Source organism: Sphaerodactylus townsendi, linkage group LG03 (assembly GCF_021028975.2).
Source record: "Sphaerodactylus townsendi isolate TG3544 linkage group LG03, MPM_Stown_v2.3, whole genome shotgun sequence".
NCBI lineage: Eukaryota > Metazoa > Chordata > Lepidosauria > Squamata > Sphaerodactylidae > Sphaerodactylus > Sphaerodactylus townsendi.
The window spans coordinates 164,617,323-164,640,680 of record NC_059427.1 but is presented as its reverse complement, the minus strand read 5'-3'; positions in this window follow the sequence as shown (position 1 = coordinate 164,640,680).

The window sequence follows — 23,358 nt, the reverse complement described above, 5'->3', positions numbered from 1 at the left end:
TTGCTTGCAGCAATTTTTTTCTGATTCTTTAGGAAAGTTTTGGGGACATGTGGAGTAAACTTATGGTGGTGCCACTCACCATTTCAGTTCTGTCAAAGCCAAACCTATCCACCAGGACTATAGTTGAGAGCAGCAATGGTATTTCCAACAGACTTGGCCTCCCTGTCCTTTACCCCGTCCCCTTCCTTGGCCCTGTCCCATTCCTTCCTTCCTTCCCTCCCTCCCTTCCATCTCTCCTCACTTAGTTTGGTTTTAGTGCCATTGGGGTGGCACACAAAGAACTGATGTGTTTTAATCAATAGTGCCTCCTATTCATTGGTGGTGTCATAACTGCGTGAGTCTCTCCAGGATGTTTATGGATTGCAGCCCCATCATCCCCTGCAAGAATGCTGCTAGCAGGGGATGATGGGAACTGTAGTCCAGAACATCTGGAGGGCCGCGAGTTTGACACCTACGCTCTAATCATTCCCTATCACCATTTGGAACTTTCCAAACACTGAGTGGAACCAAGCAACCTGGAAGAGCTCCCCCTGCTGGGCGGCCCTTATCTGCAAGACACCAATATGGTGGCAGTTCAGCTGTGCAACTTACAGGGGATATTGGCCTTAATCTATGTATCAGCTGTGTCTGTTGTAAGCTGCCTTATTGGCCAGTCCACACCACCATGTGGGAAGCGATGGCCAATCAATCCAATCAATCACCACTCAATCACTCACCACTCACTCACCTTCCACTCACCTCACTCCAACCACCAATCAATCAATCAATCAATCAATCAATCAAAACTGCATATGGACAGTTGTTGATTCTTTACCCCACAGGTGTCAAACTCGCGGCCCTCCAGATGTTATGGACTACAGTTCCCATCATCCCCTGCCAGCATGATGCTGGCAGGGGATGATGGGAACTGTAGTCCATAACATCTGGAGGGCCACGAGTTTGACACCTATGCTTTACCCTATCTTCTTCCTCTAACTGGAGTCTGAGGGCCAAACCAGATGCTGTCTTTTACATGTGTAAACTTATCGCCTTATGTTCATCTACTGTTGCAGCCACAGAATATATGATCAGCTAGGAGATGAGAGGATGACTGTGGCTTCTGGCGCGTCGCCTTTGCTGAACGCGTCCTCCTCCTCAGCAACTGTCATGGCTGCCTTCTTGTTGCCCCTTCCCCGGTGCTATGTTATTTCTTTATATTTCTTTATATTTATAAACCGCCCTCCCTCGAAGAGCTCAGGGCGGCACACAACATCATAAAATAGCATAAAATCCCATATATAAAACCAGTAAAAGCATTCCAACAATAAAAACAGATGGCAACACAACAAATATCCAAAAAGTGTTAAAAATGTCAAATAGTATGATGTGTGTAACAAAATATTGAAAGTATTATTCATCTATACTTTATAGAAAATCTATATGGCATATAAGAAATGTGAGAAAGAAAATGAATGAAATCGTTCTTCTCCTGAGGAAGATATCAACGAAATCGCTTTGGAAACGCATGAGGCGTTCGAGAGACTTACTCTGATTGATTCTATAAGTTGTTATCAACGTGGATATAATTTATGAACTGGATATTGAACTTTGGTTTCTACATAAAAATTTGAAATATATTTATTGGGTGTAAATAGAACCCAGTTCTTAGTTGGTTAAACCATGGATATGGTCTTCTTATTTTTATCAGTTATAATAGACTCATGTTTTTCCAGGATACCAGGGAATTACAATTCCCATCAGCCTCTGTCAGCATGGCCAATTGGCCATGCTGGCAGGGACTGATGGGAATTGTAGTTCCTGAACATCTGGAGAGCCGCAGGTTCCCTACCCCTGGTATATACTCATACCTTATGAATTGTTATACTAAAATCTGTTGAAAAGAAATCATTTTACGTATTATATTGGCTAAGTGCAACCTCCGTTTAAGTGTGTGACGCGTTTTTTGCTTTCCAACACAACAGATGGCAACACAAACCACCCTTCTGTACCCATGGGAGGTCGGATGATGTTATTTACCTTCCCGGCAGGCCAGAGGGAAAAGCTTGGTGGGACAAGGCAGTGTCAAGGGAGAAGCCACCTACCTGCCCTCCATCCTTCCCTGTTTTGCATCTTCTTTCCTCATCTCAGCCCAGGTTAACAAAATCCACCATGGCAGAAAGATCTGGTCTTCTCGCCTGTGAGAGCAGGGTGGGCAAGGGATAGGGTTTCCAGCTCTGGGTTGGGAAATACCTGGAGATTCGGGGGCGGAGCCTGAGGAGAGAGGGGTTTCGGGAGCGAAAGGACTTAAATGGAGTATTACACCATAAAGTTCATCTCCTAAGAGGCCATGTTTTTTCCCCTTTACAGTTACATCACCTGCCAGATTAAGTGTACGCCTATCGGCTTGCGGATTCCTAAAATACCGGTTGCAAAAGGTATTAAACAGGGCTGTGTTTTGGCCCCTGTTCTATTCAATTTGTTTTTAAATGATTTAGCACCCACTCTCAAGGAAGTACACTCGCACTGTCCCAGTTTGGGCAACACACAGTTACCAATTCTGCTTTATGCAGACGACAGGGTTCTGCTATCAAGATCTAAGGTTGGTCTAAAACAGGGGTAGGGAACCTGCGGCTCCAGAGCCGCATGCGGTTCTTCTGCCCTTGCACTATGGCTCCACGAGCCGAGCCGCTGGCCCCATCCTTGCCTGCCCTGCAGGCAGCAGGGCGGAAGCATCCATGCGCTTCTCAGAATGAGCGGAGTAAAAGGTAAAAATACCCCAATATATGCACTATTATCTTTATTTTAAATGTCAAAAATTATTTGCGGCTCCACAGCACAATAGAGAGCCGCATGCGGCTCTTCTGCCCTTGCACTGCAGCTCCACAAGCCGAGCCACTGGCCCCATCCTTGCCTCCAAGTGTTTTCTTTTCCCATGGAAAACGGGTCCAAATGGCTCTTTGAGTGTTAAAGGTTCCCTACCCCTGGTCTAAAATGTCTTTTAACTAAGTTGCTCCAACAACTTGCTTGAAGTAAATACAGCCAAATCAGAAGTAATGGTTATTTCAAGTAGGCCTAATCCCAGCACTTGGCTTGTAAATGGCATTGGCCTGGAACAAGTTAAGATATTTAAATACCTGGGGATTCACTTCCACTTTAGAGCTGATTGGGCAAACCATAGAGAGGCAGCAATTAGAGGATGTCAGAATTCTGTTGATGCAGTTGTGCGGTTCTTTTTTCTCTAAAGGACATGAATTAAAAACATGGCGCCCATGACAGAGCTCAACAGCAGAGCTCTGCAACAATAGGTTTTAAAACCCCTTTTAAATGTCTTTTTAACCTGGAGAGAGGTTTTTACCCACTTTATGGTGCTGCACTTTGGAATCTATCCTGAAATTAGCTTCACGGTTAAATATCTATCCCAACTGTCAGAGCCCAGGCAGAGATGGATCATCACTCGAGCTACATGTAATGCATTCACCTCTGCTGTTCTTAAGGGCCGACAGTTAAATATTCCACTTCAAGATAGAACATGTGCATATTGTCAGGATGCTGTTGAGACACTCGAGCATATTATGTTTTCTTGCCCGAGGTATGCATTACCAGGACTCTCCCTTCTTGTCCCGGCTCTAGGGAATTAAAAAAAAATTGTTCAGAGCATGCAAAGACGATTCACCTGCTGAATAATAGCGATGGCGGGATAACTGGGAAAACCGCTGAACTTTTATTAGAAGTGCTCAAGTCGAAGACATAATGGAAGCTTGGCCACCTCTTCTGTACCAACTTTACGTGCTTTGTCCAGTTTTATGTCCTGTTTTAACACCCACTCTGTCCTGTATTTTGTTTTTTTGTTTTTTTAACAAAAAGTTTTATTATTACATTCTTGCATTAAACATTACATATTAGACATTCTAATAATAAACATTCAAACACAAACAAATCACATTGCACATTGCACATTGCACATTATACATTACACCCTACTAATTCGACAATAAATCACCGTGGACATTCGAAATTAGCCCACAAATATACTCCCTCTTAAAATGTACCCTGTCCCCCTTATCATCTATACCTTCTCTCCACCCTTACCAATTCTTTAGCCTACTTTCTATAACATTTAATCTCTTATCACTAATCCCCTTCCTTATTTCCCCAGTCCTTTACCCCTAGTATAATTCCCTTTATTTCACTCTTATGTTCTTATTCTAACTTACCCTTTGTTTATACTTGTACTATTATTGATTTTCTCTGAATATTTCACCTACCCCTTTTGTGCTTGGTTTGGGCTTCCCCCTGATTCTTCCCTTATCTGATATATAATTATACAAAATGAAGGTATGTCTTTATTCCTTTACCAGCTATTCTAGTTTTGTATCATTCTCAAAATCATTTCAATTTTATTGTTTTACATAATTTTGAATAATTCTGTTTTTACTGTCTCTTTCTATGTATTGGATATATTGTGTCCATGGGTCCATAAACCTTTTCCACTGCAAGTCTTTTAAGATGGTTGAAAGCTTGTCCAGCTGCATGTACTCCACCACTTGTAATGACCAATCTTCAATCGCGGGTGGTTGTTCCTTCCGCCATGTCTTGACTATTTTCATTCTGGCAGCAGTAGAAATATACAAAAACAAGTCTTTATTAATATTTAATATTCTTTTAATACCTATTCCCAGTAGATATAATTCTGGTTTTAAATCAAAATATATTTTGTTTTATTGATATGCCTAATAAAGGTCAGTTGAAGTTGAGGCAATGTTTTCTTTTTAAAAAATAGTTTATTTAATTATATCAACATATCATATCCAATACAAATCACATACATATAAAAAAAAGATAGGAAATCGGAGGAAAAAGAAAGAAAAAATAATAACAATAGTAATAAATCACGGCACTTGAATCGACGAGGCCCATGATTGCGACAGGGGGCAGGGCACATGGTGAGCTCCGGTGTAAGGAACATGCGTGACCCTGGGCGGCTGAGCAGCTGAGCCTGACCACCCGGTAATGCCGTGCGTCGCGCACGTGGGCAGTGGGTGGAGCACGCTCCCTATATATTAGGCAGCACGCGGTTGCTTCAGCCTCTGTTGGCACCTTTAGCAAACTGATAACAAGCTGCCCTGTGGCTGCATGGACAGGGAGGTAGACCTTGGAAGGCACGGGATTTTGTGAGTTAAGGTGCAGGGCTCCAGCTTGGGTGAGGTGTGACATAGCCGGTGCGTTGCATGCACACACACCCCACCCCCTTGGAGCTATGCCTCTGCATAGAATTATGACACTCCCTCCTCAGGAATATTCATTTGGCCCATTCCAACACTATGTTCTTCCATCAGATGAATACTCAAAGTGACTTCTCCATATAGGCAGTTTCAGTGACTTCTCCATATAGGCAGGCAGGCAGGCAGGCAGGCAGGCAGGCAGGGAGGGAGGGAGGGAGAGAGAGAGAGAGAGAGAGAGAGAGAGAGAGAGAGAGAGGTGTATTAGCAAAGTAGAACAGTTGCTTTTTATCTACGAGTTTACTAACTATAAATGGAGGGTTACATGGAGATAAAATAAGAAATCCTTTCTTTCCTGTTACACATTTACATTATTGTATGTTTGCTTACATCTTGCTACCTATCTGCTGCCTCACTTGGATTTCTCTACCTTGTGTCTCCTCTGGTGCTGGGTCTCCTCATAAGAACATAAGAACAAGCCAGCTGGATCAGACCAGAGTCCATCTAGTCCAGCTCTCTGCTACTCGCAGTGGCCCACCAGGTGCCATTTGGAGCCACATGCAGGAGGTGAAAGCAATGGCCTTCTGCAGCTGTTGCTCCCGATCACCTGGTCTGTTAAGGCATTTGCAATCTCAGATCAAGAAGGATCAAGATTGGTAGCCATAGATCGACTTCTCCTCCATAAATCTGTCCAAGCCCCTTCTAAAGCTCTCCAGGTTAGTGGCCATCACCACCTCCTGTGGCAGCATATTCCAAACACCAATCACACGTTGCGTGAAGAAGTGTTTCCTTTTATTAGTCCTAATTCTTCCCCCCAGCATTTTCAATGAATGCCCCCTGGTTCTAGTATTGGGAGAAAGAGAGAAAAATTTCTCTCTGTCCACATTTTCTACCCCATGCATAATTTTATAGACTTCAATCATATCCCCCCTCAGACGTCTCCTCTCCAAACTAAAGAGTCCTCAAACAAAGAAACAGAGTTAACTTTATAACTTCAGATGTCCATGCTCACTAACATGTAAGCAACGGCTATCTCACTGGCCAATAGCTGGTCAATAGAACAGAAACAGAAACTTCAGCAATTTGTTTATATAGAAACAGTTGACCCTTTTACCACTGAGTTGTGACAGACACTTGCGAAATCCCCACACTCCTTCCAGAGAACCAGCATGGTGTGGCAGCTAAGAGCAGTGGACCCTAATCTGGAAAAGCAGGCTAATTCCCCACGCCACTTGAGGTGCAGACTCCTGTCTGATGAACCAAATTTGTTTCCCCACTCCTACATTCCTGCTGGGTGACCTGGGGCTAGTCACAGTTCGTTCAGAACTCTCTCAGTTCCACCTGCCTCACAAGGTGCCTGTTGTGGGGAGAGGAAGGGAAAGGAATGTGCACGGTGCCTTGGGTCTCCTTACAGGAAAGAATGGCAGAATATAAATCCAGACTCTTCTTCTCACACTTGCCAGAACCTCTTGGAGGAATGACAGGATAACAGATGAAAGAGATAACCATTAAGGTGGGTTCTTCCACAAATCATTTCAAATGGGTTCACGCAGGAGACGTTTGTAGGAGATTATGCCTCGTGTCTCCTTCCTTGTTCTGAACATTATGTTTGTCACATATGATTCACGGTGGCCTGGATTCTGGCCTCAATCATGCCAGTGTCAACCTGGAGCCATTCCAATTAAATCAAAGAGACGGCTCATATTCTTGATATCATCAGCTTAGTCTTCCAGTCAGATCCTGGCCTTTTTTTTCCTACTGTAAATCTGAAATGATTGAAAGGCCAAACATTGTGCCTCTGACTTTCCAGCTTCCAAGTCGGTTCAGCATCTCAAAAGAGAGCAATAATTCATTGCTTAACTCACTAATGACTTCCAGCATTAGAAAACTCTCCCCGAAGCCATGGCAAAACCTTTCCTCTTAGGTTATCCAGAGATCAAGATCTTAATGTGGAAAAACCTTATATATATATATTTTAAAAAATCAGACCAAGGGTTTTTTCCCCCTTACTAAGCGTAAACAATGCTTATCAAATTTCCAGTCACAGTTCTCTCAGAATTCTCTCAGCCCCATCTACCTCTGGTGGGAGGAAGGGAAGGAGTTTGTAAGCTGCCTTGAGGAGCAGCAGTGGCGTAGGAGGTTAAGAGCTTGTGTATCTAATCTGGAGGAACCGGATTTGATTCCCAGCTCTGCCGCCTGAGCTGTGGAGGCTTATCTGGGGAATTCAGATTAGCCTGTACACTCCCACACACGCCAGCTGGGTGACCTTGGGCTAGCCACAGCTTCTTGGAGCTCTCTCAGCCCCACCTACCTCACAGGGTGTTTGTTGTGAGGGGGGAAGGGCAAGGAGATTGTAAGCCCCTTTGAGTCTCCTGCAGGAGAGAAAGGGGGGATATAAATCCAAACTCTTCTCTTCTTCTTCTTCTTCTTCTTCTTCTTCTTCTTCTTCTTCTTCTTCTTCTTCTTCTTCTTCTTCTTCTTCATAGGCATGATAAAAAGAGAAGCATTCCCATGCAAAGGCTCAAAAGCAACCCGAATTGTTTCCATTGGTTCAAATAACTTCCTGAATGTGCAAAAGGCGTACATGAGAAAGAAAAAAAAAGGAAAATTGGTTCATTTATAATGACCACCATTCATTATTAAATAAGCTTTGTGGAATCCTCCAAAGCTCCCTTCATCAGATGAGTTTTATCTCTCAAAGGTTTATACCCCAAAAATCTTTTTTTTTTCATTTATCTGAAGGTCCTGGGTGCCAATTTAAGCAACATCCCAACAGTTGATCTCAGTCATTAAAAAGTGTTAGAATTGCAATTTGTAGTGTATTGTAATTGTGATATTGTGTGCCTAAGATATTACGGGCCTTTTGCAAGTGGAGATTATTTTAATTTGTATCTAAGGCGCTACTGGTCTTGAATCTAGCTATTCTACTGCAAACCAACACCGCAATTCTCTAAAACGTATTCTGGGGGTAAGATCAGGCTGGAGAAAGAACTCACAGCCCTCGGCCACTAAAACATATCGGACTTGGGGTGCTGTGTGGTTTCCGGGCTGTGTGGCCGTGTTCTAGCAGCATTCTCTCCTGACGTTTTGCCTGCATCTGTGGCTGGCATCTTCAGAGGATCTGATGCCAGCCACAGATGCTTGCAAAACGTCAGGAGAGAATGCCTTCGACAATACATATCGGACTTGGTTTGTCATTGTCCAGGCTACCTATAGCTCTATTTTAGGGTCAACAAAAGTGTTAGGAGATCTGATCATGGAGAATCTCTTGCAGTTTCTCTTTTCAGAAAAGGAGAGGACAGAGACTCTGATGGTTTAATGTGCATAACTGTTCAGGAAATTTTGAGGAGGACCCTTTTCAGGGTTACAAAGTGTAACCTCAGAGTTTCAGACAAAACAAAATCTTGAGGTCCTCCTCTTGCTGGTGGTAGGTGAAATAGCATATATAAATACAGAGAATAGCAATGTAATGACATAATTGTATAAATGTGTGTGTAATATTTAGTAATGACCACTTTATTAATAGCCGTGAAAGCTGATTCACTAGATAAGCAAATAGGTTTTGTTTTTCTTGACCCTGTAAGATCACACATGAAAGGTCAGATGGATGCAATCTTATTTGTCCAATCCAATCCAATCCAATCCAAAAACCTTTATTAGGCATAAACCAGAAGTACCATACATTCCAAGTACAAAAACAGGATCATTGTTATATATCATGTAGAACATGGATTAAAAATGTAGCAACTGCTTCAGAAATTTCTACATTAGGGCTGTTCAATAGCTTAGACATTTTTAGTTTGTCTGAGAGGAACATAAATTCTAGAGGTAGTAAAGCTCCCAGATCGGTTCTAATATCATTATACCTCGAACAGTAAAGCAGGATATGAGGGATTGAGTCCATAGCGTTGGGACAGTACCGACAACAACGCTCACTTTGTCTACTAACCCTATGCAGCATGGCTGTTGTGGGTTTTCCATGCTGTGTGGCCATTGTCTAGTAGTTTTTTGTTCCTAATGTTCTGTCCACATCTATGGCTGGCATCTTCAGAGGCATGTCATGGTGAACTGTGTATGCTGCAGTATGTTGGGAGTCCTTCACCTTGTGTGACAGTTTTTCAGTTTTTCAGTGTTGCAAGCTAGCTTGCAGAACTTTAGCAGAAGGGGAAGATGGAAATAAAGCAATAATTTGTAGCAACTTTGGCACTATTGCCCACAATCTCACAGAATCTCTCTGTGTGAGACACTGAGGCTGATTATGCACAAGGTATCTGCCATGTTGCTGGAGCAAATGTCTGTTGCAGCAAGATTTGTTGTACAGACAAGTTGGCATTTCTATGGATAGTACAAGCAGGACGTCTTTTTGGCTCCACCCCATCTCCCCCTTTATCTAATACTGAATACATATCTAATACAGAAATATTGAAATAACAAGCCTCTCTCTCCTCCTGTGGTAGCAGCAGTAGCAGGCAGTAAGAGTGTGTGTTGGGGGAGAGGGGGAGAGAATATCTGTTCTAGAACATGGTTCCTTTATTTAGTACAGTGTAGTCCAGGGAATTGCTTTGCCTCTTTCATTTGGGGGACACATTATTCTGGAAAGGGGGTACAATATTGACAAAACTGCAATGACACCAATATTAATATAACAGCAATGTAAAGGACTTTTTAAAAACAGCAATCTTGCGACTGAGTGCCTTTAAAAGTGATTTGGTGGATGGAGAAAAGAAAACCAGGAAAAGCAGAGGCCTAGAGAAGTCCGCAAGCAAGCTGCACGGTACCCAGTGGAGTGCCTCCTCGTATAAATGGAGAAACATGAGGAGATGCCACTACAACTCCACTTCACATCAAAGACCTGCAAGGTAAGAGTTCCATGCATAATGAGTCTGAGGTTGAGGTATGGTTGAGACCATTATGAAGATGCTTTCAGCTGATATTAGTGATTAAGGGAAGAGGAAGAGGTGTTCCCAAGAAATGTAGGCCACAGCAGTTTATAGCTTTGTACATTTGAATGAGAAAGTCCAGACTGAGGCATTTGTTCACCAGTGGCCAGACTGTGTCCACCCTCCCTCCCTCCATCTTTCCCTTCCCTCTTCCAGCATTCCTTCCTCTCAGAATCATCCTTGGCTCTGGTCTTTTCCTTTTCCCTTCATTCCTCTGGACTCTTTCCCTGTCTGCTACTCTCTTCTTAGGTTCTCCCTTCGACCTCGAGAGGGTGCCAGGGTGACACAATTTTAACACTGCCATTGGTACTATTTGGGGGGAGAAGTAGAAGTTTGGAGCACCATTTTGGCTCATTTCTTCCTGGTAATCCATACTGGGCTGTACCAGATAAATTTCCACCCCGATGCCTTCTCGTGTCATAGCACTGTGCGTCCTTTGACTTCCCTCTTTTTTCTTAACTTCTGTAGAGTCAGTGCAACTCTGCCAACAAGAAACAATCAATGACCTTTTTTTGGCCACCCAGCCCATTTGCAACATCAGAGCTTCTCTGCATGCCCTTGCCAAATGTTTCATCATCATTACCGCTATACAGTCCCAGTGTAGATGAGCCCACTTTCCTTCTCCATCCCTAATGAGTGTTCTTGGCACCGTTGTATTGTTTCAGAACCACTGCGGGGAGAGAAAAAAGGCGATTAAGTCAAACTAATAAATCAGAGCGATCAATCTCCCCAGTCCAGTTGTGTAAACAGAAAGGAACAACAGTACTTCCCCCCATATTTGGTTATCTGGCATCAAACTTTTCACATCTGGGCCATTTGTATTTGCAATTGCATTTTACATCAAACCATGCTGTTTGTAGAAGCAAACTGGCTCGATGTTTACCTTTTGTTTTCAGGTGGATAATACCATGTTTCCCCGAATATAATACAGTGTCTTATATTAATTTTTGCTCCCAAAGATGTGCTATGTCTTATTTTCAGGGGATGTCTTATTTTTCTGTGTTCTGTTCATCGGGCATGCTTCCAAACAAAAACTTTGCTACGTCTCACTTTCGGGGGATGCCTTATATTTTGCACTTCAGCAAAACCTCTACTACGTCTTATTTTCAGGGGATGTCTTATATTCAGGGAAACAGGGTAGTTCTCATCGTGGAGTGACAAAAAAATCAGGAGATGCTAATTGCATCTCAAAGCAAACTGAAGTCTGGATGACTGCCCCCCACCTCACTTTTCCATCCAAATTCCCCATCTGCTGTCAGCCCGCATACCAGAGTGACCACAGCTACACAAATCTATAATAGTAAAATTTTATTATACTTGGCCAAAGGTGTAGTAGTTCAGAACAGGAAATCTGGAGAACCGAGTTTGTTCTCCCAAAACTCTCTCAGCCTGCCTACCTCACAAACAGCCTGTTGTGAAGAGAGGAAGGGAAGAGTTTGTACGCTACTTTGAGACTCCTTCAAGTTGAGAAAAGCAGGGTGTAAATCCAAACTACTGCTACTGCTCCTCTGCTGCACATCAATTCTCAAATCTCTTTAGCGATTATAGATACTGAATCATTGGACATTTCCGCACTCACCTTTTGTTGCGCGGTACTTGTGGCAAATAATCCGGGGGCCTGCTGCATTCCCCGCAACCTAAGCGGCAACAATGCAGCGATCCCGATTCTGCCGCTCTCCTTCCTCCTTTGCACGCATTATTTTGGTTCCTGTATCGTCGAGCACCTTTAAAAAAACCCTGCACCAAGCGCGGGGGCACGTGGGGGAGTGGGAAAGCATGGGAGGTGACTCCGGGTTTAAATTTCCCGCCGTTGCTGGTGACGTACAGCCATCCGTCCAATTAGGCAACAGTGGGGTGTGCGTGGTGTGCGTGCAGCCTGGGTTTTAATTTTTTAAAAAATTTTAATACTAAAAATCCACGTCTCCACATCGTTCTGAGCACACATGGGCATAGACGCATATTGTGTCTGTTCCTAAGAACATAAGAACATATGAACAAGCCAGCTGGATCAGACCAGAATCCATCTAGTCCAGCTCTCTGCTACTCGCAGTGGCCCACCAGGTTGCGTGAAGAAGTGTTTCCTTTTATTAGTCCTAATTCTTCCCCCCAGCATTTTCAATGAATGCCCCCTGGTTCTAGTATTGTGAGAAAGAGAGAAAAATTTCTCTCTGTCAACATTTTCTATCCCATGCATAATTTTATAGACTTCAATCATATCCCCCCTCAGACATCTTCTCTCCAAACTAAAGAGTCCCAAACGCTGCAGCCTCTCCTCATAAGGAAGGTGCTCCAGTCCCTCAATCATCCTCGTTGCCCTTCTCTGCACTTTTTCTATCTCCTCAATATCCTTTTTGAGATGTGGCAACCAGAACTGGACACAGTACTCCAAGTGCGGTCGCACCACTGCTTTATATAAGGGCATGACAATCTTTGCAGTTTTATTATCAATTCCTTTCCTAATTATCCCCAGCATAGAGTTTGCCTTTTTCACAGCTGCCATGCATTGAATTGACATTCCCATAGAACTATCAACTAAGATGCCCAAATCCCTTTTCTGGTCTGTGACTGATAGCACTGACCCTTGTAGCGTGTATGTGAAGTTTGGATTCAAATAGACGTGGATTCCTTGGCACAGCATGGGGACGTGGATTCATCCTTTTGAACATTAAAAAAAATTCCTTCCCCAGAACAGTGCAGCAGCCAATCAGGACAGTCCCGGAACGGATCGTGGGGAGTCCTGCATAGCTGCTGCGCGGCTGCAGCATTCATGTGACCAAGAGGAGGAAGCTGCGGTGGGGACCATGAGCCCGCGCTCAAAAGGTCCTGCAGCAAAGGAAACCGCAGTGTATCGACCACCATTTTGTAAGTGGGGAAACGACCATTCATGTACTACTTTACCCCATTACTTTACCTGCACAGTGGGTTTTTCTGATAGTTTTTCATTAATGCAGGGATTCTCCTCCTGCAAAGTGTTCCTAGTCAAAGTGTTCCTACACCTTTGAGAGTCCATAACTTTGGACCCCCTGAATCAAATTTCACCAAACCTGGCTTGTATCATCAAGATAGTCTCCTAAAGATTCCCTGAAATTTTGATGCTGCTAGCCTAAAAACTGCGCCCCCTACAGGCCAAAACTGAAAAAACACTAAGAATACAAAAAACACAAACATGGGGGGGCAGCAAAACTCAGATTTTGCACTGGGCTCTATTTTCCCTAGCTACGCCACTGCCCACTTGCCAGTTCCTTATTTGCACTTCCTAATTCCTTATTTGTGACTCCAGTGACAAATTTTGAGGATCTGGCACAAGAACTGGACTTTGAACCAGAACCAGCATACACCCCATTGTAGAGCAGAGTCCCCAAAACTGGGAACTGGGAACTGAGAACTAGCTTCAGCCTTGTTCTCTTTGCTAGGCTTCTCCCTTCAGAGAAAAGCTAACTGATTCCTTAGCCTTGTTGGATCTTTACTGGAAATAACTCACCAATCGCCAACAGCTTCCTTGTCACCTCTTGCCCATGTGATCTCCTCCCAAAGGCTCGTGGGGGTTTTGATAGGTAGTACATGATGTGAAAGGCTTGGCACATGGATAGCTGTTGTCAATCAGAGCAGACAACTGAAAGACCAGGGGTCTAACTCCGTATAAGGTAGCCAGTGGTGGGATCCAAAAATTTTAGTAACAGGTTCCCATGGTGGGTGGGATTCAAACTGTGGTGTAGCACCAATGAGGCTGGGCAAAGCATGATGGGGGCGTGGCCAGACATTCTGGGGGCGGGGCATTCCTGGGCGGGGCTGTGGCAAGGACGCAGCCACTGCGCCGGTCCTTGGGCAGGAAACGAATTCACGCAGGCGCAGGCTGCCACGCACACCAGTGCACCTCCTGCTAAACTGCTTCAAGTTCTGCGCGCTACTGCTGAGAGGAGGGGCGAAACTAAGGCAAAAATCACGTGGGAAAATCAACAATTAGTAACCCCCTCTCGGCACACACAAATAATTAGTAACCTACTCTCGGGAACCTGTGAGAACCTGCTGGATCCCACCTCTGAAGGTAGCTTCATGTGTTCATGAAAACATGGTGCCTTTTTTTGTGATAGGTGATAGTGGTGGTGGTGGAGGTAGAGGAGGAGGAGGAGGAGGAGGAGGAGTTTGGGTTTATACCCCACTTTTCTCTCCTATAAGGAGTCTCAAAGTGCTTACAAACTCCTTTCCCTTCCTCTCCCCACAGCAGACCCCTTTGTGAGGTAGTTGGGGCTGAGAGAGCTCTGAAAGAACTGTGACCGGCCCAAGGCTACCCAGCAAACTTCATGTGGAGGAGTGGGGAAACAAACCCAGTCCTCCAGATTAGAGTCCACTACTCTTAACAACTATACCAAAGAGACACCATGTTTTCATGAACACATGAAGCAACCTTATACGGAGTTAGACTCCTGGCCTTTCAGTTGCCTACTTTGATTGACAACAGCTATCTCTGTGTCAAGCCTTTCACATCATGTACTACCAAATACTTTAACTGGAGATGGGGGGCTAGAATTGAACCTGGGACCTTCCAACTGCAGTGGCGTAGGAGGTTAAGAGCTCGTGTATCTAATCTGGAGGAACCGGGTTTGATTCCCAACTCTGCCACTTGAGTTGTGGAGGCTTATCCGGGGAATTCAGATTAGCCTGTACACTCCCACACACGCCAGCTGGGTGACCTTGGGCTAGTCACAGCTTCTCAGAGCTCTCTCAGCCCCACCCACCTCACAGGGTGTTTGTTGTGAGGGGGGAAGGGCAAGGAGATTGTCAGCCCCTTTGAGTCTCCTGCAGGAGAGAAAGGGGGGATATAAATCCAAACACTTCTTCTTCTTAAAGCAACAGCTTCTCCCTCTAATATTGCTGCTCGATTTTGACCCAAAACACCAAGTGTCTCTTATCTGGGAGTCTGAGCACTAGCTTTGAATACAAATCAGGGCATAATTACGTCCCAACTTGATGTCAGGATACAGGATTTCCTACTATTTAAAAAAAATTGCGTTAATGGGCTGGCGATCAACCTGTGACAGCAAAGGACCAAGCGGGAGACTACTGTTCCGGAACAAGCCTCTGTTGAAATTGGAATGTGTCTTTCCGCCGTGTGACTTTCTGTGTCTATTCAGGAGCTGATCCAGCAAAACAGGTCCCAAGATGACATGCTGAGCCCTCATTCAAAATTAACACAATGTCTGCAGAGTACTGCTGGATCCACAGATGAATCAGGGTCCAAAATGAATTTGGCTTATAGGTGATCACTCAAATCATGCTTTGTCTTGCCCCCCACCCCACTGCAGAGATCCAGCTGGTATCCTAGAAGAAGAAGAAGAAGAAGAAGAAGAAGAAGAAGAAGAAGAAGAAGAAGAAGAAGAAGAAGAAGAAGAAGAAGAAGAAGAAGAAGAAGAAGAAGAAGAAGAAGAAGAAGAAGAAGAAGAAGGAGGAGGAGGAGGAGGAGGAGGAGAAGGAGAAGGAGAAGAAGAAGAAGAAGAAGAAGAAGAAGGAGGAGGAGGAGGAGGAGGAGAAGGAGAAGGAGAAGGAGAAGGAGAAGGAGAAGGAGAAGGAGAAGGAGAAGGAGAAGGAGAAGGAGAAGGAGAAGGAGAAGGAGAAGGAGAAGGAGAAGGAGGAGAAGGAGAAGGAGAAGGAGGAGAAGAAGAAGGAGGAGGAGGAGGAGGAGGAGGAGGAGGAGGATTTATATCCCCCTTTCTCTCCTGTAAGGAGACTCAAAGGGGCTAACAAACTCCTTTCCCTCTCCCCCACCCCACAAACACCCTGTGAGGAGGTGGGGCTGAGAGAACTCAGAAGAACTGTGACTAGCCCAAGGTCACCCAGCTGGCATGTGTTGGAGCGTACAGGCTAATCTGAATTCCCCAGATATGCTCCTCAGCTCAAGTGGTAGAGCAGGAAATCAAACCCGGTTCCTCCGGAGTACACCTGATGTCCTGCAACTTTTGGAGGTGAAAGAAGTGGTGGTGGTCCCTTCACTGTGGAATGTCCTTTCTCTAGAGGTTCACTGGGCACTTACTCTTTTAGTTTCAACCCCTAGCAAAGACTGTCTTCTTTATCTGGGCTGACACCCTCCCCAGAAATGTCCATACACCCCTCCCTTTTTGTGGGTGGTGGGGGTGGGCACTTGAGATTTTAGATTGGGGGGTTAGGAGGGGGTTTTATTGTGATTATATCACTGTTGCATGAGATTTTCATGGATTTTATTGTAACCAACCCTGAGACTGTGCTAAAGGATGGGGAATAAAAGTAAATAAATAAATGAAACATTTTGATAGACTTGAACTGTTGTGAACTGCCCTGAGCCCCACTTTGCTGGGAAAGCTTTTCAAGCAAAGCTTTTTGAAACGTAAACTAAATAGCGGTCCACGTTTGGGTAATCGCTAAATGTAGCTAGTTTAATTGAATCCGCTTGGAGATGAGCCAGTGTGATGCACACTGCTTCTCTTGACTCAACAGCGTGGCGGATTATTCATTATCGTTCCCATCTTACAGATGGGAAATAAAAGCTGGCAGATCTTGATCAAAGCTTTCTGAGAAATAACAAAGAGTTCAACTTTGGTTGTTTCCAATTCTGAAAATTATCCCCAGTTCCAGTTTGCGTTAATGTTGAGATATTGTTGCTGGGAGTCTGCTTGTTGAGAGTTACAGAAGGTACATTATTTGAAACAAATGAATTGTAAGTGTATTATAATTTAGGATGCCATCGCTGGGTTGGGAAATACCTGGTGATTTTGGAGATGGAGCCTGGAAAGGCAGAGTTTGAAGGGGGACCAAACTGGTACATAATACTATAGAGTTGACCCTCCAAAGTAGCCATTTTCCTCCAGGAAAATTCATTTCTGTCATCTGGTGGTCAGTTGTAATGACAAGAGATTTCCTGGCAGCACCTTGAGATTGGCAACCCTAAGTACAACACTAAAGGGGTAGAGGTTAAGAACAGCAGACTGTAATCTGGAAAAACATTTGATTCCCCGCTTCTCCAAATGAAGCCTGTTGGGAGACTTTGGGTCAGTCTCTCAGAACTGCCTCAGCCCCACCTACCTCACAAAATATCTGTTGTGGGGAGGGGAAGAGAAGGAGTTTATCCAGCACTGCCTCCTGAAGCAAAGTTCCCCAAACCTGGATGGTGTCATCCAGAGACTTTCCTGAAGATACCCTGAAAGCTTTGTGACTGTACCTTCAGAAATATGCACCCCACAGCCCTCCACCAGAAATTCCCCTTTGACAGCAATGCAGCTAAGTCACTGCAGAACAAAGTATCTTGGGCAAATTTCAGGGAGGTGCCTGCAGGGGACGCATTTTAGAAATATTGGCACCAAATGTTCAGGGTATCATCAGGTGACTGTCCTGATGATGTTCTCTCAGTTTGGTGCAATTTATTCAGGCTGCCAAAGTTTTGAAGCCTCATTGAAAAATGTAGATGGGCACTTCATCCCCCATTTTTTCCAATGGGAGCTAAGGAGATGGGGCTACCCTTTTGAGGGTCCATAACTTTGGCATCCCTGAACCAAATTGCACCAAACTTGGGGGGTATCATCAGGACAGTCACCTGATGATACCCTGAACATTTGGTGCCAATATGTCTAAAATGCATCCCCTGCAGGCACCTCCCTTTTGGGGGTCCATAACTTTGGCTCCCATTAACCAAACTGCACCACATTTGGGGGTATCATCAGGACAGTCTACTGATGATACCCTGCAATTTTGGTGCTGATACGTCTACAAATAAGCTCCCTGCAGGCCAAAACATGAAAAAACCCAAAAAATAAAAACACATCCGAAATTCTTGGACGTTCCCACAGATTCGGGCAGTCCGAACCTGAAAGGTTTGGAATTCGGCCAATCCGAGCCCATTGATCCGATCCTGGTCCAAATCCAAATCTGAACGAATCTGGCTGGTATCGACCAACTCTAGAAGCCTCCCTTCTATCTGACAAAACTTCACAGCATCCTCCTCATAAGGAAGCCCTTTTCCATATGGTATGCATTAGGCAGAGGCTTTGTAATTTTTGGTTCACCCACGTGAGTACACAGCAGTTCTGTGAACCTTTAAAATTGAACTCCCAGAGCACAATCCCAGCCAAGTGGACAGCTGGTCTTGTATTGTACCCCTACCATTTTCTCCAGCAACTTGAATCAGGGGGCAACCTTGATTGTATTTATTTCATCCCTGAGTTGTGGTGAGTTGCTCAGGGACACTATATCAAAACTAAACAGAGATTTTGAGCCAAGTTTCCTCATTCAAGTGTCCTCTGCCTAAAGCTACCTAATTCAACTGCCTGCTCAGTAAAGGAAATATACAATCAGAGCATTCTCAGCAAATTCATTTCCAGTTTGAAGACCCTCAACAAATGAGTGTTTCCATCTCTGAAGTAGTTGTTTTAACTGTCAAATTGCTCTTACCACTAGAAAGTTGATAATGTTCAACAACAACACCAAAAACCCTACTTTTTAAGAAACCATTTAGATCTAACCACTGGAGCAGCAGAGAACAAATTTTGACTTCTCCCATTATTCTATGCTGGACCAAGATTACAACAAATTTTTGGAGCCAAAATCAGACACTGCCTTCTGGCAGGAACCAAGAGAAGAGAAGGAAGGCATGGATTGTGCTCCTGAAATACATGAAGGGCTGTCACATGCATAGAAGTGGCAAGTTCAGCATTAATATCTTGATGTGCAAGAGACAGCAGGCTGTTAAGGGTGGCATTAAAACATTATTGAACTTGTCTTGATTCTCGTGTTTTTAAGTACTGGTAGCCAAATTTTGCTCATTTTCCTAATTTCTTCCTTTCTGTTGAAATTGTCCATGTGCTTGTGGATTTCAGTGGTTGTGTAATTAGGAAAATGAGCAAAATTTGGCTACCAGTACTTAAAAACACGAGAATCAAGACATGATGTAGTGGCTGTCAGAGTGATCCAAAATTTCTGTGTTTTCAAATAACATTCTGTGTCCAGCATGGGGGGGGGGACAACATTCGGGCTGCCCAGTGTTCAGATCAGATCCCATGCTGCACCTCATGCTTCTTTTCATCTTTTGTCAATAAAACAGTTTGGCTATGGCCAAAATTTTAACCCACAGTCAAGAGTGTTGTGTCGTTAATTTTGGTTTGGGACTCTGAGCAGTAACAGTCCCGCTCTCGGGTGGCACTGTCTGTTGGGAAATTTATGGGCGTGCTGGGCCCATAACCTTTGTTGGGAAATTTAGATCCCTTAATTTGTGAATTAGCAGAGTGCTGAATAAAAGAGACCTTGAGACTGTTGCTGTGATTATATAAAAAGAGTTTACTTACTAACAAAGGAGAAAAACAGGGTTACATGGAATAAAACAAAGAATAACTTTCTAGTCTAGTTCTAACTTGGTTACATTGCATAGGACCACATGGTGCACCATGGTGCCTATAGACAAAGGAGAGATTCACCTCTTAAGGTGAATCTTCAACAAAGAAGATGCCTCATGTGGTGTGAGGCAGTGTGTGTGTGTGACAAAGAAACATAGGTAACTTTATAACCTCTGACCTATGTGCCTAGTAACACATAAGCAATGTCGGGTTAGCTAGCCAATAGCCTAATTGATGAACTGGTTCTAAAACCATTACCTCAGTAACTAATTAGCATGCACATAGTTAACCCCTTCTTGTCATGATTGTGACAGACACTTTCAAATTCTAACAATATCAATATTAGAGGGCAAGTTTCACTGAAAGTCAATTCCCCCCCCCCACACACACACACACTCTGATCTTCCCTTGTAATTTACATTTGTAGTAGAGTCATGGGTGTGACTGAAGGAACACTGTGAATTCATGTGATGCAATGGCCAATGCCCCTGGGGATCTGAATTAACACTTAGTAATGTGCTTCCCCTAGTTGTTTGCAACTTGCAAAGATTCTGTGGCAGATCAGTGTTTCCTGATCAGCGATGGAAAATGTTTTCTGGGGTTACAAAGATGCAAATATCAGTTTCAAGTATAGGTAATTGTACCACTCCCCTAGCCTGGATGGTGCAGGCTAGCTTGATCTCGTCAGATCTTGGAAGCTAAGCAGTGTCTGTCCTTGTTCATATTTGGAAGGAAGGCCACCAAGGAACTTTAAGGTTGCCACACAAAGGCAGGCAATGATAAACCACCTCTGAATGTCTCCTGCCTTGAGAATCCAACAGGGTCATCATAAATCAGCTGCAGTTTGACAGCACTTTCCATGATCGCCAGTTTTGCCACCCATGGGTGAGAGCCCACCAAGGAAGGCTCTGCAGAGAAAGGCAATGACAAACCACCTCTGCTTCCTCCTTACCTTGAAAGCCCTTTGCTGGAGTCTCAATACATTGGTTGCAATTTGATGGCACTTAGATATGTATGAAGTTATACCACCAAAATAAAATATGGCCATCTGTGACTCCCATTTAAACCAGGCTTTAAAACTCATTTGAACAGGGTTAGTAAGGGAATCTGGTTTGCATTGGCCCTGGCCAACATCAGTCTATAAGTAGTGTGAAACAAAATAATTGTAGAACCGGGAAGAAAGAAGGCGGGGGCACGCCATTTGCAAACCATTATGCAATATGTTTTGCATTATTTCTGTACTGTACCTAGGTTTTTCTATTGAATCTGCACTGCAAAATCCATTTTTTAAAAAAGGAGGTTACACAAAAACTAGACAAAATGTAGGGAGCGACTCTTACCAGCTGCTCATGCCTTTAAAAAGAGGCTCATCTTTCAGTGTAAAAATCCTGGATATTAGATGAGGGCAAACCAAGAAAACTTTCTGTCTTTGTAGCATTGAAATCAAGACTTTTTGTCTGAGGGATTTTATTCCCGTTTTGGCAACATTTTTTTTTTGCAAGCCTCCAACAAGTCCTCCAGGCTTTTTGTGTGTGTGTAGGTGTGTGTGTGTGTGTGTGTGTAGGTGTGCGCATGCCTGTGTGCACAATGACTGGAACATCTGGTCAAGGTTTAGGGTCAAACATATAAATGAGGGAAGCTCAGCACATTTCACCACAAATGCTCTGAATCAGTGACGTCAATTGAGCAGACTGAGCCCTTCTACATAACCGTTAACTCAAGCCAGAAGTGGGAGTGTTTATATGGAAAATATGAAGCCAGGAAACTTATCTTGATTGTAATGTGGAGGCTATCAAGTAGCTGATACTCCTAAATGTTTTTCTTCCGTGTGCCGCTCTCTCTGCACAATGTTTCTCCCATCAACTCCTTCATAGCAGCTAAAGTCGGAGTTATGAAAGAACAGCGATGTTTACTTCTGGGAACCACAGTTCTTTTGTGGCTTGTCTGTTTCATAGTACAGGAAGACTACAGGTTCTTGAGTTTCTTTCAAAGAAGTATTGTTGGGGAAGGCCAGCTAATGTATGATGCTTAGGTCCCTGCCAATCTCCTAGAAATATAACTGATCTCCAGACTACAGGAATTAATTCCAATTGAGGAAAATGGCAGTTCCAGAGTGAAGACCAGCGATTCCCAACCAGGGTTCCATGGTACCCTGGGGTGCCGTGAGCATGTCCCAGGGGTACCGCAGCAACACTACCGGCCCCCTACATGTAGCTGGCCCAGGAGGCAGGGCCTGTTGCAAGGTCAGCAGCCAATTCCTGCACACACACCCAGTGCTTCCCTTCACCCTGGGAGGGGAAGTGGGGGGGGGTGGCAAGCAGGGGCACTGGGAGGGGAAGGTGGGGGGATGGCAGGGTACCATGAGATATGAAGAGTGAGGTCAAGGGTACCATGACGTGGAACAAGGTTGGGAAACACTGGTGTAGACTGTGGAATCACATCTCTGCTGTGTTCCCTCCCTTCACAAAGTCTGCCCTTCCCAAGACATCAATCCCAAAATCTGCAGAAATCTCCCAAGCTGGAACCACCAATCCTACCAGGCATAAACAATGCCTTTGATTTAACATCTTACTGTGGCTCTGGCAGCAATCAAATATGAATGTTGTCAGCTGTCTTATTTGATGCCATCACCCATCATCTGTTAACAGCCATCCATCACTAAATATCATTAGATGAGAAAACAGTGACAAATGTCTGCTGTCAAATGCAGATATTTAGTCAGCCCAAGGTCTATGCTCTAATGGGGAATGTTTGTAGAATATTTGGCGCCAGATTCTGAGGACATTTTGGGGGGAACAAATTCATTCCTAGCCCATTAAAGAAAACTTGTCTTGGGATATGCTTCTTTCTCCATGAAGGGTTCACCTTTCATAAGAACATAAGAACAAGCCAGCTGGATCAGACCAGAGTCCATCTAGTCCAGCACTCTGCTACTCACAGTGGCCCACCAGGTGCCTTAGGGGAGCTCACATGCAGGAGGTGAAAGCAATGGCCTTCTGCTGCTCCTGCTCCTGAGCACCTGGTCTGCTAAGGCATTTGCAATCTCAGATCGAGGAGGATCAAGATTGGTAGCCATAGATCAACTTCTCCTCCATAAATCTGTCCAAGCCCTTTTTAAAGGGCTTGGGACCTTCACCTGGCACCTTCCTGGCACCTTTGCCTGTCCTAAGGTTGCCAAGTGTGGGTAGGGGGATTATTGGAGATATGGGGGACAGAACCTGGAGAGGGTAGAGTTTGTTTAAAGAAGAGAGCTCAGCAGGGACTTGATACCATAGAATTCATCCTCCAACCATGCCATTTCCTCCAGGGGACTGATCTGTGTGGCCTGCAGATCAGTCATACATCTGGGCAAATACCAAGTTCCACCTGAAGATTGGCAGACCTTGGCCTGCTGTTACTCCAGAGAGCTTCTGTTTTGTTTCTTAAACCCCCTCTTGGCTTTTGGCAACCTCGTTTTAAGCACAGAGAGCAGCTGGGAAAACAAGGGCACTGTGAAAGCAGCCAGCTGCCACCCTGAGGCCAGGCTGGAAGAACGTGTGGAACGTGGGAGGGCTTCAAACCATGTGACTGTGTGGTCCTGGGACAATTTCAGTTAGGTCACAGGAAGGAGCTGGTAAACTTACGCATACCCTATAAAAAAAGTAATAACTTCCAGGGTGGTTTGTTCACAGGCATTGCACCAGGGGTACTTTCCACAAAATAGACAAACGTTCAAAACAGCAAGGACCACTTGTTGCTTCCCATTAGGGGGAAGAGAATACGGATCGTGCGTAGGCACACCTCCATTCCAGTGCTTAAGCATTTTGCTGTATACCTGTTGTACTATTTTGCTGTGAAACTTCACAAGTGCATGTGTAAAATGCCATC